This window comes from Meriones unguiculatus, chromosome 8 (genome assembly GCF_030254825.1).
Source record: "Meriones unguiculatus strain TT.TT164.6M chromosome 8, Bangor_MerUng_6.1, whole genome shotgun sequence".
NCBI classification, from domain to species: Eukaryota; Metazoa; Chordata; class Mammalia; order Rodentia; family Muridae; genus Meriones; species Meriones unguiculatus.
The window spans coordinates 90,661,270-90,683,061 of NC_083356.1; the positions used below are offsets into that span (position 1 = coordinate 90,661,270).

At 43.6% G+C, this 21,792-nt stretch overlaps 1 protein-coding gene across 10 annotated transcripts in view; it reads left to right on the forward strand.

The window, feature by feature from the left end:
- Lypd6b (LY6/PLAUR domain containing 6B) overlaps positions 1-21,792 on the forward strand; it is a 161,150-nt gene that overhangs the window by 100,523 nt on the left and 38,835 nt on the right. For 8 of the 10 annotated variants that reach the window (XM_060390137.1, XM_060390138.1, XM_060390135.1 and 5 more), the window contains one exon: positions 5,513-5,583. The exons of the other annotated variants lie outside the window; for them this stretch is intronic. The gene's annotated coding sequence lies outside the window, so the exon portion shown is untranslated. The remainder of the gene's footprint in view (positions 1-5,512; positions 5,584-21,792) is intronic. 10 annotated transcript variants of the gene reach the window in all.

The following is a 21,792-nucleotide window of genomic DNA, read 5'->3' on the forward strand; positions in this document are numbered from 1 at the left end:
TTTCTAACAGGAACTCGATGACTGGCTCTTTGGTCTCCCCACCCCCGAAGGGAGGAGCAGTCCTGTTAGGCCACAGAGGAGGGCTTTGCAGCCAGTCCTGAAGATACCTGATAAAACAGGATCAGATGAATGGGGAGGAGGTCCCCCCCATCAGTGGACTTGGAAAGGGGCACGGTGGAGATGAGGGAGGGAGGGAGGGAGGGACTGGGAGGGAATGAGGGATCGGGACACGGCTGGGATACAGAGTTAATAAAATGTAACTGATAAAAAAAAATGAATAAAAAAAAAAGAGAAAAAAAAAAAAGAAAGACAAATGGGATGGACATCGGAAGTAGGAAAAAACAAGAAACAGGACAGGAAAAAAAAAAAAGAAATGTTGTCTTTACTTCTTCCTTTATGCAGAAGCAGGAGACGCAGTGTTGCCTAACAAACCTGGCTAGGGCATCGTAATATCAGGGCAAGAGAAATGATACGGCTTTTGGAGGGCTTTTGGAGCCAGCAACTGGATGATGCCCTTTGAAGGGTGGCTTTTTAGTAGCACAGCACTCAGTATTTGGTAAAGGCAGGGCATTCCTACATGTGGAGGCCGGAGGGCTAGGGGCTACGAAAGGGTCCTCTATGTTGGAGTATGGGCTTCTTCTCTTTGGATTTACAGATCACCCCGGTTGGAGCTGAGTGTGTGAGTGACAGTTAGCTCCTTGAGAAATACAGGAAAGTGTCCATAAGACCTTTCTAGACTTTCCCTGGCAACCCCAGCACAGGAAAAGACAAAGGGAGGGATTATCATTTTTATTAGGTTGTTATAACGTGGTACTGGAGACCAGTAGCTTAAAGAATAGAAGTTAATTTTCCTGTCAGTGCTGGGGGCTTGAAGTTTAAGAAGCAGTTGTCAGCAGGTTTCTCTTCCTTAGGCTCTCTCTCCTTAGCTGTGGTGACCATATCTTCCTACCTGTCCTTCCATGTTTACGCCTGGTACCTGATCTCCCCGGATGCCAGTCAAATCATATTAGTGCCCACTGTAATGACCTCATATTAAGTTAATTGCCTCCTCAAAGACCTTATCTCTAAGTAAGTCACATTCTGAGGTCCTTGGGTTAATACTTTAATATGTGTGTGGGATGGGCACGATCTGCCTTCTACCAAAAGGAATTTGGCATTTAAACAAATTCCAGTTCAGTTTTATTAACTGCTGATAAACCTTTATTACTTCGTTGGAGTTCCCACCCTGTAAGGATCTTGTTTTGCTTTGCTTTGTTTTAGTTATGAGTGTTTGTGTAAGGGGTATGTGCACATGAGTGCTGTTTCTTACAGAAGCTAGAAGAGGGTGTTGGATCCCCTAAAGCTGGAGTTGCAGGCAGTTGTGACTTGATGTGGCTCCTCTTCAAGGGCAGTGCAGGCTCATTACTGCTGAGCCATCTGTTCAGTTCTGGGGTTCTTATTTTTGCAAATGGTCTCAAACCCATGAGAGTTGAACTTTGAATAAGGATATAGGTTGAACATAGGAAGGGCTGAATAAACGTAGTGACAGCCAAAACTTTGAAATGCTTGTGGAATTTAAAATTCTAGCACTCAACCTGTGCAGCTTGTATGCACCCACATTGTATGTTACTGATGTCCCAAGAGGGGTGACTGAGGACCAGAGGCCTTCTCGTTCTCAGGATTCCTGTTTGGGTTTCTTGTGTTAGTGTCTGTGTTAATTACTTTTCTCATTTCTGTGTCAAAATGGCCAACAAAAGCAGCTTCAGGAAGGAAAGGCTTATTTTGGCTCACAGTCATTATGGCGGGAATGCAGTGGTGACAGGAAAATGAAAGAGGCAGCTGGTCACAGGGAGAGAGACAGAGAAGAATGCTGTTGTGCAGTTCTCTATCTCCTTTTTATTCAGCTGGGGACCCATCCTGTGGAACATTGCCACTCATATTATGTGGGTCTCTCCACCTTAAGTAACTTAATCTAGGTGGTGCTTCACAGACATGCCCAGTGGTTTGTTTTCATTAAGTTGACTATTAATATTCACCGTAAAGGGTTGGGAGGTAGCCCACTTGGCAAATTGCCCGGTGTTCAGGAATAAGGTCTTGGGTTCAGATTGCTGGGTCCCAGGTAAAAAGCAGGGTGAGGTCGTGGTGAAGGGACTGAAGGTGGAGACAGATCCCTACAACTCATTGGCAAGCCAGCCCAGCCAAATCCATGAGTTCTGGGCTCAGTGAGGTCCTGTACTGTCTCAAAAAGTCAGCTGAAGAGTGATGGACAAGGGCATCTACATTGATCTCTGCTTCACACTCTCATGAATATGTATATCACACACACACACACACACACACACTCACTCATAATGTCCTGTTGGCGGCAGCTCCTACAGCCCATAAAATATACATTTTTTGTTTTAGAGGCAATGAATTATTTACCCACATGTTATAGTGTCCATTTTGGCTTTATATAAAACAAAACAAACAAAACAAAAAAACATTGGCTCAAAAAAACAAAACAAAACAAAACAATAAAATAGTCTGTTTTATTTTTGAATTTGCCCTGAATTTGATATGTAGCAGAAGCTGGCCTTGAACTTCCAGTCCCCCCTGCCTCTGCATCCTGAGGGCTAGGATTGCAGGTATGAACCACCATGCCCAGCTGGAAGTCAAGTCTTTAAAAACATGCATGAGGAACCAAGGCCTTGATTCTCTGTAATTTTCTAAAATGGCTTTTCTTATTTAAATGGCATCTTCCCAGCTCACTGAATGCAAAGCAGAGAATGAACCTCAGCTCAGCCAAGTGCTAACTGATATGAATGACAGCACATCCTCCAAGCTGAGGCTTTTTTTTTTTCTGAACAAAATAGCCTGAATCCTCAATGGCAATGGTTTAAAATTCTGTTTCCAGAAGTGAAGAAGAAGGAGAAAAAGGAGAAGAGGAAGAAGAAAAAGGTTATTTTGTTGTTGACTTCCTGTGGCCATCTTTTGAAGCCTCCTCAGGGACCACTTTTGAGAATTCAGGTGTGCGGTGGCACCCCACTTCACACCATCTGCTTCTCTTCCCCACTTTGAAGTGAAAGCTTGCACAAGTGAATTGGGCGCTCATTTCTGTTATTAATTTTTTTTGTTGGAGAGCCGTGCCCACCTGAGGACTGTGTTTCCCACGGAGGCTGATTACCTTCTTTGTTTGCTGTGGAAATGACAGCTTTGGGTGGGCAGCAGGGTAGAGGCAGATGGGCTTTCTCTGTGACTTTCATAGGCTGTTCTGTCTGCTGGGCTGGAACCAGTGCTTCATGGTTCTGTGGCTTCTGACTTCCGGGCATCAGCCATGATGATGGAAGCTCATTATCCTGGGAAGAGGGTCAGCAATGACACGACAAATTGTAGGTGCTGTGATATTAGAGTTCACAGTGTGCCCTGACTACAGACTTGAAGATGGTTTAATCTCACTTCTACTTTAAATATGAACACCACTAATAAGATTGTGTGGAGGGATCTACCAAACCCTTAGGGAAGAAAGACTATTTAATGATTTTTTTCCTACTGCTGATGATTCTCAAGCTAGAATTTCTATAATTAATTAGCTCCTGGTGGGTATCTCTTCTGTCTCTTCCGCATTCACTATTCTCAGGGTAAAGTTAATATTTAAAAAAAAATAAGACTTTTCACATTGCAAAGGTTCAGTAATTACCTTATGAGTTAATTACATAAAAATGGGTTTCAGGATAAATGAAACATGGCATGTAGCTGATGAACTATTGTTTGTGCATGAAAGAGTGACATCCAGACACATGCTGTAACATGGACGAACCTCTAAGACGCTGCGGGAAGTGAAGCGATCTAGAAATAAAAAGCATGGCTCCATGGGTATAAAGTCACCCAAAGAGGTGAAGTTACAGAGATCGTGTGCAGAATAGAACTCACCAGGCTTGGGAAGGAGGAACGTGCCTTTGTGCTCAGTGGCTTCAGGGCTCATGTTTGCAGTGAAGGAAAGTTGTAAAAAGGGAAAGAAAGCAGCAATAGTGTTCAGCCTTCAGTGGCACTAAGTCAGAAGCTAGAAAACGGCTAATGGGTATGGGTACATAGAAGCTTTAAAAACCCGATTCTGGTGCAGGAAAGGTTTACGAAACATTTACAAGTTATAGAAACATAAAAACTGTTCTTTGAAATTATTACTTAAGTGTTTATTACCCAAGTTTCCAGGCCTGCTTGTGGCAGATTTTCTGTGGATTTTCCTGTTATGGTATAGAGGGATCTTTCATGTCATACTTTGGCCAGGATGATGGCCTCAGACAGTTGTAGCGTATAATTCCCACCCAATGTGGGAGAAATCATACTATTTATGAAAAAATATTACAAGAATCTGGAATCCCCTGAGCCTTCTCAAAATAGTAATTTTATCCCTGGAACAAGCCAGATGGTCAAATTGCTGCATGCTGGTGTTTGGGAGTTTTTTTTTCCCCCTATTTGTACCCCTTGCTATACTTGTGCCTGCCATCATCCTCCCATGAGGCATGTATAAAAAAGTTAACTCATCCTTTAAAAAATCTTAGATGATATATTAGTTAGGTTTCTTCAGAGAATCCTCTTTGTAACTATATAAAAGAGGGATTTGTTTTAAGAAATTTCTGATGCTGGGCAGTGTCACATGTGATATTCCGAGAGTGGGCCATTGGGGTGGGGACACGGGGAAAAGCTGTGCTTGACATGTTGAGTTTCATAGCAATTTAGAGACAAAAATCCCTCTTGTGGGTGCTTAGTCTTTCCTCTTAGATTCTCCTTGACTGAATAGGCTTATCATGGTGGAAGGTGACTCACTGATTCAAATGTTAACACATCTTTAAAAAAAAATCTTCGCTGCAAATTCTGGACTGATGTTTTACAATGGGCCCCAATGTCCTTCGCCAAACTGACCACAGCAGGAACTGTTGTAGTTAGGGATGTATCAATGACAGAGTCATCTTTAAGTCGAGTGCATTTGTCATCTCTCATATTTGCTTTTTTGAGTGCTTGCTGAGGAATATTCCCGTTTCCTCCCACCTCCTCATTGAGGTTCAGGTCTCATGTTGTCATTATTTCATCAGCTGGGTAGGGCTGTCTTCCAAACCAAAGTGGTTTAAATGGCATAGAGTCTTCATTGTGGATGTGTCAAAGGTATGAATGTGTGAATGCAGCAGCCTGCCAAACAGGCTGGTGTAAATCCATGTCGTGGGGAGTTTCTGCCAGTCAGTCCTTTGGGAATCAGCCATTTTGTGGAGGGATGTGATGGGGTGCATGATTTCACCATTATTGCCTTCCCAATTAGCCAGGGCCCAGGTGTGTGTTAAGAGATGTTAGCTCACCCTCTGGTACACTAACGACCCCACCTTGACTTGATTCCAGGGATTTTGTGCATTTGATATTGTTTGATCCATAGAGTGATTGCTGTTCTATTCTGAAAGGTCATCTAGAGAACTACCTACCCTTTTTGTTACAAGACATTTCAGGTGCTCAGGAATGTAACGGAGCAGTGTTAGTGCTGACCCTGACCTTTTCTCTCTGGTAGGCTGGTTACTTTGGTGGACACAGACTTGTCACTGCAGTGTAGATCCCAACCATCAGGCTGTCTTTCTCAAGGTAAGCACATCGCTGTCACAGACAGCCCTGGGCTCCCCTCAGGAGCTCTGGCTTAGCGTGTTGGGCATCCACGCAAACCCCTGCATGTCTTTGGAACTCTGTTTTCTCCCGTTTGCCAGTTTTCTACCCTATCCTAACTTGCTTCTGTTTACTGTTCTATGGTTCTGGGACTTGGGATGCTAGTTTGGGCTTGTTGTATTTTTTGTTTAGTACAGGAATGAGTCTGCATGCCCAGGGACTGCTTGGTGGATTAAAGGCTTCCCCGGTACTGTGGACGTCACTTACTTAGTTAATTAAAAAAGAAGTCACCTAAAATGAGCTTCGTAGATCATGGGGATCAATGTGGGGTGAGGAGTGATGCTTGAATATAGTCATATCAAGGGAAATGCATTGCCAATAAACTCAGTGTACATGAATGCTAACTATTGAATGTTTGGAATTCTCAGATATTTAAATGTTAAGGCTTAGAAAACACATAATGACCTAAAACAGGACGAGACTGTTATTCTAGTGAATCAATGGGCATAAATATGAGTACATTTAAAGCCCTGTGTTTTGATAGTATCCTTTACTTACTTTTGGTTGGTTTTCAATGTGCTGCTTAGCACACAGGCTGCCCAGATTGGGTAGCCAGCCCTGACCTCCATTTTCTCAGGTGAAGAGATTAGAGCAGAGGGCTGGTTTCTTGAGGTCAGACTGCACATGCAATGCCTTTCTGTGGCTGTAAGGACTAAGTCTATTCTGCCTAGCTGTCCCTCCCTGGCTGTCAGGAATGCCAGCCCCTAGCCCCTAGGCCTCTGCCTTGCAAACAGACCTCCCACCTTGTGTTTGATGGGTGGAAAGAAGGGAGGCCAGCACCCAGAGGAAGTTGTCTGAGATCATGAGGTGATTGGGCCAGGGCCATGTTTACATTCCTTTTCTTGTGCAGGGAGCAGGTTGAATTATTAGCATCGGTGTTTGTTAATGATAATTACATGTTTCAAGTACAAAGCAGGATTCTGTACAATATCTGGTAGGATGCCTTTCTGAATAAATGACATTGTGCTGCTCTAATTAGTCTCAGGAAGACAAGCAAGTATCTGTGTCTCACAGTTTTTTTCCAGGGTAAGTGAAAGGGTGGTTTGTGAACTTTTACTTCAGTGTATCAGTGTGTTACTTACTAGCTGTCCTCCAAATGTGAAGATCAGAGAGTTTAAGGGCCAGCTATGAGACATGGGGGTATAGGGTCATCTTCTAAGGCAAAGAAAATTTCTTGTAACAGTGTCGGCCATAGCTCTGGGAACATCATAACCTCGATGGTAATAATGAACACGAGGTGATAAACAGATCCCTAACTCTAATGCTAGCCATCATCACCTTCATCACAGCTAACTAATATTTTTGGCCCCTACTTCCTTAGTTACCTGAGTAAAGTTTTATATGTACTCATCATGGCATTTCTGGGCAGGAGGATTCTATTAATGTCCACATTTTGTAGATGAGAAAACTGAGTTACCCAAAGTTAGCCAAGCCTAAAAGTGTCAGAAGTGGGATGTAACCTGTAGAACATCCCAGGACAGGGCCAGCCTAGTACAGACACTTGGAAATGGCTCACTGGATTCCATTCTCACCTCCCTGCCTTGCTGTGTGTCCCTTGACTGCTACTACCTTTGGTGCTTTATCTCTTCTCCACTGGAAAACCCCCGAAAATTTTAATTTATATGTATATAAGAAAAAATCAGTAATTTTGACCAGCAGAGATAGAAAGTTATCTGGGACTGCTTCCTTTCTTGGTACCACATATCTGGGCCATTAGCAGTTGCATAGTTATTTATGACCTGCTCCCAAGAGTTTCACCTGGTGAGGCCCACTCTGCATTGGTTTTCACATGTACCGACCATGTCCGCTCACCTCTCTAAGACCCATGGAATAAAACAGCTTCTACTGAGCTAAACATAGGTCTGCCTGGCCTCACATTCTATCATGGCTTACAAGGAGCAAAACCCTATGTTTCTACCATGTCATTCTCCATAGACCTGCATTGGAACACTTGCTTCCTCTGCCCCATGTCTGATCATTAATGGGCCTTAGCTTTCCTCAGGTCAGTGTGCCCTCACTGGCCTCAGGCAGGTGAGGTGAGAGCTTGGGAGCTCCACATGGTGATTGGTAAATGTGTTGGCAGACAGACAGGTGTCCCAGTTTCATGTGTGTGTACTTGTGCTGGAAATGTTATTGATGATAGAGCCTCATTTGTGCAGGGCTGTCATCAGTTATCTGTTGCTTAATACACCACCCCGTGTTTGTGGCTTAAAACAACAACCGCTTTATTTGGGTGTGGTTCTGTGGGTTTGCAATTGGGGCTAGGGCCAGCTGGGTGGCCCTTTAACTAGTGTCAGGTTTGCCATCCTTACCTTTGCACTAAACTGGGAGCTGGAAGGTGGGATTTTAGAACAGACCTTTGTAAACTCTTCCTACTCATGACCACTTTTCCCTGAGAAGTTTTTACATGATTCCAAGCATATAAGCATATGAAATGGGTATACAAATCGAAGTTACTGACGATGAATCACACAGAAATTAATTTTCAAAACAATTCTTTGAGTTGCATATAATTTTGCCGTTTATTAAAAATGAAAGCATATTTGCATACTAGTGAGATAGATGTTTTTATTTGTCAAACACAATAAAATACAAAGCCATACTAATTTCATATTTACATACTAAGGAATGACAGTAGGAAAATATTAAGAGTCTTTGTTTTCTGTAAATAAACTGTCACATTTCTTTGTTTGTTTGTTTTGAGTCAGGGCCTACTGCAGCTCAGGCATGTCTCAAACTTGTTATGTAGTTGAGAGTAAGCTCGAACTCCTGATCCTGCTTCAATTTCCTAAGTGATGTGATGACAGGCAAGTTCTACCATGCCCAACTTAAACCATTATGATTTGATAAGAGTAGAAAACTTTGTATGTGCGCTGAAAAGACTGTCATTCATAACGTACAGTAGTCAAATCCGAGGCAACGTGTCTCAGTAGCCATTGGTGTTTTGTGGCATGACAAGATGCTCTGTGCTCTGTGCAAAGGGCACATGATGTGTGCTCAGAACCGAAGCTTCAGTGAAATTGGAGGATGCAGCCTGGGCAAGCACTGCCACCTGGGTTCACTATGTACCCTGCCTCACTTCTGCCTCATTGTGTTGGTCAGAGAGGATTTGCGTCAGCTCAGAAAAAGGGGACTGGAAATAAACTCTGCCTCTTCTTGGTGCCAGCTACAAATTATTAGTAGTCATTTAAAGTACATCAAGAGACCCTTAGCTTTGATATAAAAACAATCTGAAATTGGTTTAAAGCATTTATTTTTGCACAACTTTTGAGTAAGGATGAAGATGTGGAAAACAGAGGTCTTCAGCAACATGCCTGTGCATACCGTAATAAAAATTCTATCCGGGGTTGGGGATTTAGCTCAGTGGTAGAGCGCTTGCCTAGCAAGTGCAAGGCCCTGGGTTCGGTCCTCAGCTCTGGAAAAAAAAATTCTATCCACCATTGCCAATAGTAAGTAACATTACCAGGGCACGCAGCCTGTTCCCTATCTATGCTAGCCAAGCTAAGCTTCCTCGATAAGAATTCAAAGAGTCAAATAAATAGTAAAAAGCAGAGGAAGGAGATCTGTTCAGTATGGTCACATTGGGAATAGGGACAAAACCATCCAGAGACACCTAAGTTCTATCTTTCAGGTTCTTAAAATGGGGGGGAGGTTAAAGTTAAATAGAAAGCAAAAGATGTGCATAATTAAGCAGTCTTAGGCAAAGTGTGGTCCTGCCCATCCTTGGTCCATCATTATCTCAGCTCTAGACTTTCCTCCAGGATAATCTAAGTTGGCAGCACCCTGTAAACTCTTTTTCCTGTTCCTGGGGACAGCACCATGCCCCTTCAACCTTTTCCTTCTCTCACTATTAGATTCTTAGGGGAAATTCTAGTTCATAGAGGTGTCTTATTTCACTGGTCAAGCAGTCCGAACAGCCAAAGGAGAGACACAAGTCTTTAGAATGTCCTCATTCCTTCCAGGATGCTGGTCACAATGATATTGTTCTTACTGTAGTACAGCACTGTTTGAAGTCTTTTACTTCCACAGTTCACTTAGTTGCTATAAAATATTTTGAATAGGTTTTAGATTTTGTCCCTATTTTAGAGTGAGAAAAGCAAGGGCAGTTCAGTAACTTCCCTCAGCCACGTAGCTACTAAATGCAGAAGGTGGAGAGTACCCAAAGGTGCGAGGCGCTCTAGACTGGGCATGAGCCCTAGCTGCCTCTCGCGTTAACGGAGAGCAAATCTTCCTGAGTTTTGGTAAAGCTCTCTTGGATCATGATTTGTTTTGTTTTGTTTTGTTTTTCCCAGAGACAGTGAAATTGGCTGTTTGGTGAGATTGCTAAGCATTTCTGGGCACATCCTTGTGGCCTGAAATAGGTCAAGGCAACCTAGTAAGAGAAACGTAGTAGAGCTCACAAAGGTGTTTGAGATTCTCCTGGGCCCATCAGAGTCTCCCAGAATGTGGGTGCTCGGTATGGCGTCATTCTTTTTTTTGTTTTTTTTGTTAGAGAAGCATTTGAAGAACGAGAATGTCTAAGGACAATCCCCACAGGTTTTCTAGTAGTCTCTTAACTTTGGCTCATGCTCATCAGGCTCAGCCCAAAAGATAAGAATGTTGTGTTTATTTAGCATTTTGTTCAAGGACTGTCCTGGGGAAATAAAAGGATGATGATAGCCCTTTTCATACATTACCTGTAGAAATTGTCAAGATAGCTAGGTGGTTTAACTGTGGAAAATGGCGTAGCCACCATTTCTGAGGTCATCTTTGCAGCCTTCAAGTGGCCCACAACACGCATCTTAGCAACTGATCCTTGGCCATATCTTCACTGTGAGGAGTGTAGAATATTCTTGGCAGCCAGGGTCAGGTTTATGGCTCAGGATGGCCTTTCTCACTTTGCCTTTAGCACCTGAGTTTGGGAGAGACCACGGGTCAAAGGTTCAATGGAAGTCACTTGACCAGCCTGGCTTCTGACTCCCTCAGATCCCTCTGTGCTGTTGACTATGTAGCTTCCTGCTATCATTATCCTGGTCATGTTGGCTTAAGGCTAGCATCAGTGGCAGGTGCCTGTGACCGGGAAGGTGCTTGCTATAACCTCTGCATGTGTCAGAACTTGAATGTTTCTGCACATAGCCCTTCAAGCTAGAATATACCGGAAGACAAGCAAGTGGACATGCACAGCCCCTCTCCCCTAACACACACACACACACACACACACACACACACAATACAGGCAGGACCTGGGGAGAGCTACGATGCTTACAGCTCACCCCTGCCACTACCCCTCCCTCCCAGAGGACAGATCGCTTGATTGTCAGACACGAAATCCTAAAGATATTTTCCTCACACCAGTGGAAACTCAACCACCCTCGTCATCTTTTCCTTCAGCTAATCTTCAGAGGATATAATCCTCTCCTGCATTAAGTGCTCCTTCCTTGTGGATGCTTGCTTCTTTTTTCCTCCCCCTTTGCAAACCAACTGGAACATATGCTCCCAGCATAGAAACAGAAAGTGGCCAGGCAGGTCTCTATCCCAAGACTGAAGCGGCTACTTCTAAACAGTGTTTTAAGGTTGCTGTTTGCAGGTGAGCTACTCAACCTGCCTGTAAGACAGGATGTCCCAGGACGGGCCACATGCCAGAAAGCATCATATTCTTCAGAGCCGCTGGGGCTGTATCCCTGCTATAAACCTAACTGCTTCCTGGGCTGCATTAGCTTCCTCCTGTTTGGCAAACCAGGGTGGGGAGGATTAGGGGTAGCCATCCCTGAGACTTCAGGAAGTCCTGTGCTTCAGGACACACCCATTGATTCATGCTTTTGCCTTTGGTGTTTACTAACACTGCCAGCTCTGGGGGCTCAGTGGGGGGGGGGGCAAGGTTCTTGTTAAGTAATACGAGTGACATGAATGTGTCTAAGTCCTGGAGCTGAGGAGGATGTGAGCGGGCATGTATGTGGTATGTGGGTATGTGTGTGGAGGTAATGAGACACCTCCCAGCCTTCTGGGTCAGTGAATGAACAGGCATGCTTTAGTGGGCTTAGAAAATTGTGGTTCACCACAGTATACCCATTGGATACATGAAAAAGTCCCCTTGTCTTCTGAAGGGGCTTTACTGGCCTAATCCCCACAGAGGATGCTTCAGGCACGGCTTTCCTTGATGTCACTGCAGCGTGACTCACTCTAGGATTGCTGTGTTTAATTAGTCCCCTTTCTTGTTGATTTTATGACCAAGGTTGTAGGAAGAGAGTACTTTGGAGTTTTCGGAGGTTCCCTCCCCAGAAACATTTCACAATAACAATCAGACATGGTATTAGAGAAGAAAAGAAGAGAAAACTTGCTTAAGGCTGGGGCTTGGCAGGGATCACTGAGCTGGGGAGAGCTTTGAGTCGTTAGAATGCAAACCAACATCTCAGCCCATCATCCATCCATCAGGTTCGGACCCACAGTCACAGCCGCTTTTGCTGTTTACCATCCCCAGAGACTCTCTCTTCAAAGGTTGTCACCAAGAGTCCAACCAAAGCACAACATTCTACAGGTAATCTTAAGATGCTCTTGACATCCATCCTCAGGGGGCCTGAAATAGAGACGGAAGTTTCTCATGTCAGCACGACAAGCCCATGCTTGAGCTGCCTTGTCTCCTTATGATCATACTCCACACTTAACTCATAAGCACTGAACTCTAATTATTAGCTCTGTCCCCTTCTCATTCTGTTCTCTAAAAAGGGGAGAGGCCATTAACTCTCCAACAGCAGATCTTTGCAATATCCCAGCATGCACCACCAGAGGGATGGACAGTGGATCTGTTTGCATGACAGGTGATCTGCTTTGCTGCAGATCACGTGACTCCAATCAATGGCCAAATCTTTCTTGAGATTTACTTTGGAGCCTTAGAGATACACACAGAGGGTCACTAACATCACCCACTGAGCCTGTCTGGGACTGCCCACCCTATTGTAATGTGAGCAAGCATGTAGGGTCATTTGTCAGCTCCTAAGGGGGTGGATTTTCTCCATTTTAGAAACTCTTTATTTGCAATTAAACAGCAGTTTAATGTACTTCTCCCCCAAAGAATAATCTCTAGTTCTAAAAATAATTTCTAATAAGAAATTAGAATAATTTGAAAAATTGTGGGGGTGGGGAGACACAAGGTGTCGGGAAATTTCTAAGGCATTCATTCTCTCATTGGGAAATTTCTAAGGCATTCTCTGACTCTGAAGAGGGCACGGTTCATTCTCAGATGCCAAGTTGTAAGGCTGTACTGCCAGACTCGAAGCTTTTATTTTCTCTTGTCAACATCCTTGTTTACTCAGATTCAATAAGACATTGTGTTAGCTTTATACAAAGGATTCCTGAAATAACAGAGGCAGCCCAGAAAACCAATGTGTCTTTGTGGGCTTTCTCTCCACCCGTACAACAAATGTTCCCTCTGCTGAGTCTCACCTATCTCCTGTCCATCTCTGTTATCACTCGAGGCCCCAAGGATAGTTCTGCAAAAGCTTTCTTTGAATTGTGAGCTGAGCTGCAAATTTTTAAATATGTGGGTTTAAGATGTTAGAGAGGAAAGTGACATTGATTTATTTGTTCAGTTCTTGGCTGGCCTGAGAAACCTGTCCTGTCAGGCAATGAACAACCGCTCTTATCCTAACTAGTGACTTCAAGAGAACATTACTCATCTCCTCATTACCGTTCCCCTGAGTCATCCAGGACGAAGTCTGGGTTTCCACTGAATAAGAGCATTTACACTATGGGCATGTAGAGCCAGAGTTCCCGTTGAATACTTAACAGTATTCAATATGAAGCTGTAGTTCATTCTAGAAAGATATTCCAGAGGTCCAGTGTTTGGCCATGTGTCTATCCAAGGAATTGCATTGGCCAATATTGTCAAAAGTTGCCACGCAAATGGCTGGTGTACAACTCCAAGGAGCAACTGGCCTCTCCAGCCTGCCTGGGGCTGCTCCCAAGAACACAGGGGCAGCTGTCGGTATCTTTGCCCGTTAGTGCTGTTGTGTACTGACCAGAGAAAGCAGTGGGAATCTTGGGAAACCCCTTTAAAGCTTATAACCACACTTACAGGACTGTCACGCTTGTCGTGTGCCATCAGGGCAGTACTACTGAAAGGCAGCCAAAGTAATTTCCATTATAAACGCCACCTGTCTTCTGTCGTGTCCCTCCTCTGTCCTTCTGTATGTGCCTCACGTGGAAATATTGAGAACAAACTCTCCTAGGTCCCCTTTGGATGTCTGCATAGGTGTAGAGATCAATATTGATTGGTATGCATATCCAGTTCATTTGGAAACTCAGTCCATTTGGAAATGCTTGGTATTTATGGTCATCACAGACTGGAGAGGTGTAGTTTTGAGCGGCAGCTGTGTCTGAGACTTAGCTAAGCCATTAGGTGTCTGCAGGACAGCTTGATGTTTCAAGCAGAAAGGCTATATTCAAAGAGGATGCTGGATGTGAGCTTGCTGGTAAATGAAAATCCTACCTCTTGTGCAAATTCTTACCTAATCCTTCTCGGGTTTAAATAAAACCCACATTTGCTATTATAACAGCTACCCTGTCAACCTTCTCTACCCCCAGGCCCTTGAAATACATAACTAAACAACAATAGAATTAATCCAAGGCCCTTTAGACAGTAGAATGAGTGCCTTGGGCCATAAGCCTGCCTCTGTCTTCAGTTCCAAAGTCTAGGAAAAGTAAATGTTTTATAGAAGGTATGATGGAGTCGCTAGTAGCTGTGAAAATAAAAGAAGTTGTAGTCCAGAAGGCCTGGTGTTTGGCAGCCTGTCCTGCAGGGTAAGTGTAATAGGAATCTGGTCACTAAAGAAAGAGCTACCCTGGAGGTTGTGAGTCAGGCCAGCCTGGGAGATAATAATGTGTGCCCTGCAGCGGGCTCATTTTTACCGCTGCCCATGATTCCTGTGTTGAAATAGGAAGGCTCAGCCCAGAAAAAAAATGCTAAGGAAACAAAACCAACTCTTTTATTACTCCTACAACATTTATTGCCAAGTCCTATTCGATGCCCATATCCTTGGGGCATTCTGAGAGTCATTTTAATGATTTATTTTCTTTTTCACAACCAGAAGACAAATAAAATATTTTATCACCTTTTGGGTAGACTTGATGCCTTTCTCTTCATTTCATCATTTTCTAGGTCCATAAAGTTCTCCTTACCTTTCCGTTTTTATAACTTATGGATAGAAATTCTCTTTGCTTCATTCCTTGTATCTCGTTGCTTTTTGTTGTTGTTTTTAACATGATTATTTTCTTCTTGGTTCTATATCCCCAGACCTTTTTGTTTTGCTTTTTGTGTGTGAACATGGTGGTTGAGAGCTGGGGAAGATGGAAAAAGAGAGTTATGAAAGGTTCCATGTTTGTAGTAACGCAACATGGATGGCAGAAAAATGCTTCGAGTAAGAAAAAGCAGGTTCAGTGTGATTCTCCACTCTTTAGAGATATGAGAAGTCTATTTTCTTAAGTTTGGAGTGATTGGTGCTGAAATTCTGTTGGTTGAAGACAAAAATATAGCCCACTACTGGCATTCACTGTGTGCTTCTTCTCTGGGATCTATAATGAAAGCCAACGATTTTGTGGGTGCCTGCAACACTGTGGTTGCCTGTTTCTGTTCGAAACTGCATCTCTTCAAAGCTCCCTGCTTCATAGCGCCCAAGCTTAGAAGCTCATTGCTCCTTCATTCTACATTCTCGGCTCACCTCTGCCTCATTTTACATGTGCCTCCTTATGTTAAGATTCCAAGAGCAGGTTTTACTGTCAGACCAGCTATCAGAAACCAGAACAGATCCTGAACACGGTACCGATTTGTGAGGGAGATCTTTGTCTCTTAGGATCTCAAAGCTGAGCCTGTCAAACTCAGTGTTAGAGTCTGGCTTTCTGGTTTTGCAGGTCTCTGAATCAGATGTAAATGGTCTGGAATTCTTGGCTAGCTGGTCAGACATTACTTCTGAGTATGACTGTGAAGGTGTTTGTAGTTTGGTAGCTATCTTTCCAAGATGAGCATCAGCCCATCCGTTGGCGGTCTGAGTCAAACAGAAGGTAATGGAAGATTGTATTTGTTCTCTCTCTGCTTGGGTGTGAGGCAGCATCATATGGCCTTGGTGATTCTTGTGTTAAGGGACTTTAGGCTCAGACTGGGATTTATACCACCAGCCATGGGCTTTCAGGCCTTTCAGCTATACAACTAGATTCCCATGTCTCCATCTTGAAGATGGCTGATTTATAAGCATGATATATGATTTATACATGTGTACAAAATCCCGCTCCTGCATGTGTGTGACTGGTTCCATTTCTCTAGAGACCCTGACAATTGATTCACAAGAACAACTGTGCTTAATGTAGATGTTCTAATCTACAGACGAGGCTCATTTGTGCATTAGTTTTCATGTGAAACAACCCTGTTGCTGGATGTTAAAAAGATGGCTCAGTGTCCAAATGGGTTCTCTAATAAAGGGAACAGGGACTATTTCTGACATGAACTCAACAGCGAGCTCTTCGACCCGCCCCTCCCCAAGGGAGGAGCAGCCTTGCTAGGCCACAGAAGAGGACATTGCAGCCAGTCCTAAAGAGACCTGATAAGCTAGGGTCAGATGGAAGGGGAGGAGGTCCTCCACTATTAGTGGACTTGGAAAGGGGCAGGGAGGAGATGAGGAAGGGAGGGTGGGATTTGGAGGGAATGAGGAAGGGGGCTACAGCTGGGATACAAAGTAAATAATCTGTGATTAATATAAAAAGTAAATAAATTTTAAAAAAGAAAATAAATAAATTAAAAAAAAAAAGAAATGGTGTTTGCTAATTAGCTATAACAGTCATCCAAACTAATCCCAGTCTGCTGAGGCCTTGGCCATTCTGAGCTCACTTGTTTATTCTTTGAACTAAAGCATATAACTTTACATTTAGCCTGGTTGTTGAATTCAGCTTGGTGCCAAGCCTTTCTTACAGGCCTTGATTCCTGTGTGCAGCATGCTGGCTGCCCTTCCTGGCATGACGCCATCATTAGGTTGATAAGAAGTCTTCTTATCATTACTCAAGTAGTCGATAAAAATGTTTAACAGAATAAATGAAGACAAGGTTCTACATCTTGTGTTGAGCAGTTACTGTTGGGGCTCATCCATTCAGGACATTAGTTGGCAGCTCACAACATGCCACTCCTTCCCCATAGATAAAAAATGCTGTCCAGTGCCCTGTTAAAATTCAGGTTCTGTGTAAGACTGCACTCATGTGATAGCCCCATGTCGTATTGGAAGGGCAATTAGTCAGGCAGTCTTTTACTTTAATTTACTGTCTTATACCTCACTGGTCTCTTCTTCTTTTTGTGTTTGTTCACAGACCAGCTGCTTACCAACACACACCTTTATTTATTAATCCAGAAAAATGGTGGTTTGAGAATCTTCAATGTCACGCAGAGTACTTAGTACATAGGACATGGCTCTTGACTTCAAAGTGTTACAATCAAGAGAAAGGAAAAGATTTATAATCGTAACACCCTGTTGGGAAGATACACAAGCATTTCCTTGTGTGGCTTATACAGTAAAGATGGAGTTTTATAAATAAGACGGTAATTATAGTGCCTAGTAGATCTGTCTGAGACAACAAGTAGCTGCCTAGCGATCTCAGAGGTCAGGGCACACTGTTCACTACAGAGTAAGGACTCAGTTGTTAGTTTTGGAGAAGGGAAAGGAGCATTGAAGAAAGGAATGAAGCCTTCCTTGGTCTGCTACCTAGAGAGGAGGGTCTAGACTTGGCCTGATGGCTACCACAGCTCTTGTGTCTTGCACTTGGTCACAATATTTGCCAACCTTCTGGCCCTTTTCTCAACCATCTATAGACCTCCAAACTACATGTGGTTTATTGCTTTGGTTATGTAGTCCAGTGAAAGAGGTTTACAGGCAGTTCACAGGACCTGTCTGGTAGTCACCTGACATGAGAGTGGTACAATGACTGTAAAGCACCTCACAAGCAGCTCGATAGGACACACATATAACACACTTTGAAATTAGAACAGCACTTCAGATTTAAATCAATACACATAGAAAATGCCGTCCCTATTATACCACTATTCACCTCTAACAGGCGGTGTCCAGCCATCTTTACCTTGAATGTCTTATGTCATTCATGATAACGACATAATGTCACCCATCCTGGGTAAGCTGTCTGTGCAGATTTGAAGTAGACCATACCAGCTGCATGCAGGTTTTATAGAGCATGAAAGATGGTATATAAGTTACTACCAGAGGCACGGCCGGCTTGTTCCTTAGATGCAGGTGGGATTCTCAGCAGTGGGCCGAAGGGAAACACCTTCAAAACCTGTAAACTGAGTGAGTCTGACCGTTACCATGAGCAAGAGAACAAACCTGGATACCCCATTGCCACTGTCTTCAACCACATCCCCATCTTCTTCTCTTTTGTGGCAGGAAACACTTTATTTTTTTCATTTTTGGCCGGCCCTCTGTTTCTATCTGCTAGGAAGCCAGCTGGCCAAGGTGTTCAGTTATAAAGATGCTTAGGATTCTGCTTCCAGGGCCCTGGCAGTAACAAGAGAGGTTTATTGTATTTAGTTGCTCAAGGACTGCTTCCATCTGGCCGGTTCCTGCTGTCTGTTCCCCACTCACTTTGTTTCTTTGGAGCTAGGAGTCTTGCCTTTTGTAAAGAAAATGAATGTCAATTACCAGGAGCAGTGGAACATGGGATGCTTAGCCATGAGCTCTGCAAGAATGGGAGGGGACGGTGCATGCTCTGTGAGTAGATCACATGCCTGCCAGCACTCCATTATCCAGGGAGCTTCAGCAGGGGCTGTGCAGGGCCTGTTCTTCGGGCTAACGGTGGCTCAGAAGAATCCACCCCGTCTAACAAAGAACTCAGACAGGGCCATCTTCTTAACATAGCCTGGACTGTCTCCTTGCTGCCAGAGTGTTCCTACACTGGAAAGCAAGAACCCTGGGGGACAGCTAGCATTTGTTGAGTGCTTACTACTTACCAGGCATTATGCAAAACACTGCCATTTTCTCTTTTCGTTCTTTTTACTCTATTTATTTATTTATTTATTTAAAAATGTAGGAATGTTCTGACTGCATGTCAGATCCCTTTATAGATGGTCATGAGCTACCTTGTGGCTGCTGGGGATTGACCTCAGGACCCCTGGAAGAGCAGCCAGTGTTCTTAGCCTCTGAGCCATCTCATCAGCCCTTGTTTTCTCTTTTCATCCCGTCGGTCTTTTAATTTGTTCCTCACCAGGATCCTTGTACTGATGATAGAGGGGAATTTGATACTCTGAGAGTTAACAGTTCCTAAACTGAAGAGCAATACTAAATTCAGGATCTGAACTAGATATTAAAGATGAGTTAAATCCAGAACACATTTATCCTTCTGAGTAGCCCACTGTGTTCAGTAAGGCTGGATATTTTATCCTCAGACTTCTCTTACCTCTCTCCTTTCCTTCCTCCATTAATGCCAGGGCTTTAATATTAATTTTTCATCTTTTTTTTTAAACCTTACGTTTCAAGGACAGTACCTCCTCATCCATGGGCACTAGAGGTCAGTACAAAATTAAGTAAATGTGAGTTTCTTTCAGTTTACTTTGTCCTCCCCTGCTGGGAAGCTAAGCAATGATCCTGGCCCCACATTCACAGAGTCTGGGAGCTCTTTCCCCAGCACTTTTAGGCAGACACCAGCTGCTAGCTTACCTTGCCTTTGAAACTGTATTTTCCATTCAACATCACCAATGCCTAATGCATTGTCAACATGATCTCCTCAGCCAGACGACTGTTTTATGGGCTCCTGGAAGCCTGTCACTCTTCTTTTTCAACCACAGCACATTCTTGTGCTTATTCTAGCCAGTAGGTCTTCTCAATAAATCCATCAAAGGCCGAGCCAGTCTGCACAAAGCACGCCTCCCACCTTCCTTGGAGGATTGAAGTACAGTCTTTAGAGCTGGCCTGGATGGAAATTAGTTCTCTTTATTAGGTGAAGCATGAACGTATACATCTGCCCATACCATTCATGTTCGGCTACTGCAGTGGCTGTGGGATTATATATTGTTTCTTCGAGAGCTAATTATTAGTTTTCCAAGTTTGGGAGTGAGGAACAAAACCTCAGGCTGTACACAGTGATGTAAGAATCATTGACCTGTGGCAAGCCAGGGATAGAAGTGCATTCTGGGAGTCCCTGTATCCTACCCACAGTGATGCTTCAGTTATTTGGGAAGAATGGAAAAGGGCAGTCTGTGGAGTGAGTGGCCAGGGTGGTGATCCAAGAGGCTTATATTCTCCCCAGCAGTTATAGGTCTTTGACAGAAATCAGAAATCTCTGCTGTGATGCAGATTTGTTTTAGCAGCCACCCAAGATCTCTTACCACTCAGACTAAGTCCTCTCATTTCACTAGCTCTTAGCAGCTAGCTAGCAGTGCAGATAACTGTTGTAAAATCTGGATCTTTTATGTTGGTGAATTGCTTGTGAAGTCTAGAGAGCTGTGTGATTTATTAAGCAGATTTTTATATTTCTAACAGGGGAGATTGAAGAGACAAGCTCTACTGCTCAGATCAGCACATATGCCACTGATGTAATTGTTTCTCCAGATTTCTAACTGGGATGTATTTCTGTTAGCAGGGCAGGCAGTTCCTGATTTGTTTTATTTATTTATTTATTTATTTATTTATTTATTTATTTATTTTAAACCACACGTTCTGGAGATCTGGGCATTCATTAATCAGTTTGCAGAGAGCTGCCAATTTCTATCTTCCAGTCTCTTGCCACCAGCGAAATTGCAAACTAAGCTTCACTCCCCTGCATCTTCTCTCCTGAAGGGGGGTGTGCTGCCTCGCTGGGGGACAGCTCTTCTAGACTGTCAAGCCCAACATCCCTTGCTTTCTCTCCAGCTTTTCTACACTAACAGAAAACACCCGCTGGCTTCACCGTTCTCTTTGTTACTAGATAATTCACAAAGCTGGTAGGAAATTTTTCAGCATGAGTTCAGACAAAAACAGCTACATCTTCAGTAGAAACTTGCTACGAAATTTTATCACCTTTATTTATTTTCCCTGACAACAAGAAAAGGGAAGGAGATATGTGTGCTGGAAAGTCTGCTTCTGGGTGACTGGAGAGGAGGCAGCTTCTGGTTTGCCTAACTTTTCTCCAGAAGATTTAATCAGTGTATGCCGTCAAGGAAGAAGGATGTTCTTGCTTCCTGAAGACGCTTTGTCTGAAATGATAAACACAGTTAAGGTGATGGCAGGCAGCATGCAAAGTGAGGGAACACTTGTTTATGACTGGAATACACAAAGATTTACTAGGGGCGTCCTGGCTTCCCCTCCCCCCTTCCTAAACTTTCTGATTCAGTGGGCGGTGTTGTGGCTGGAAACCATCACCTATGCTGTTAAACATGGAACACCAGCCAAGTTTCATGATTCCTCACTTCTAAATACTTCTAGGTAGTAATTCTTTGTTAGCAGTAGGACTCCAGAAGGGCTCACTTCTTTTTCTTCTTTCCCAAACACAATGCAGCCTTTCCTCAAGGTGGTTTGTGGTGGTGGTGGTATGGGTGTGTCCTTTATTTTGATCTCAGTCTTTGTGTACTAGAGAACTCTAAAGGAAAAAAAATAACTGAAAAGTGAGTGAGTCTGAGCCATGGCTAACTAAACTGTCTTCTTGTTAAAAGCAATCTCAGCTTCTGAATGAGGATTAAGCCTCTTCCCTGGGGTCCTCCTTGTTTTTTAGCTTCTTCACAACTATAGATTTTAGTATGTTTATCCTATATTATATGGCTAAGATCCACTTATATATATACCACGTGTGTCTTTCTGCTTCTAGGTTACCTCACTCAGGATGAACTTTTCAGTTCCATAGGTTAGACATCGGAAGTAGGAGAAGACAGGGAACAGGACAGGAGCTTTCCACAGAGGGCCTCTGAAAGATTCTACCCAGCAGGGTATAGAAGCAGATGCCGAGACTCATAGCCAAACTTTGGGAAGAGTGCAGGGAATCTTAAGGAGACCAACAGAGCCAAAAAATCTGGGCCCAGGGGGTTCTGCAGAGACTGATGAATCAACCAAGGATCAGGCATGGAGAGGACCTAGATCCCCTGCTTAGATGTAGCTCATGGGCAGTGCAGTCTCCATGTGGGTTTCCTAGTAAGGGGAACAA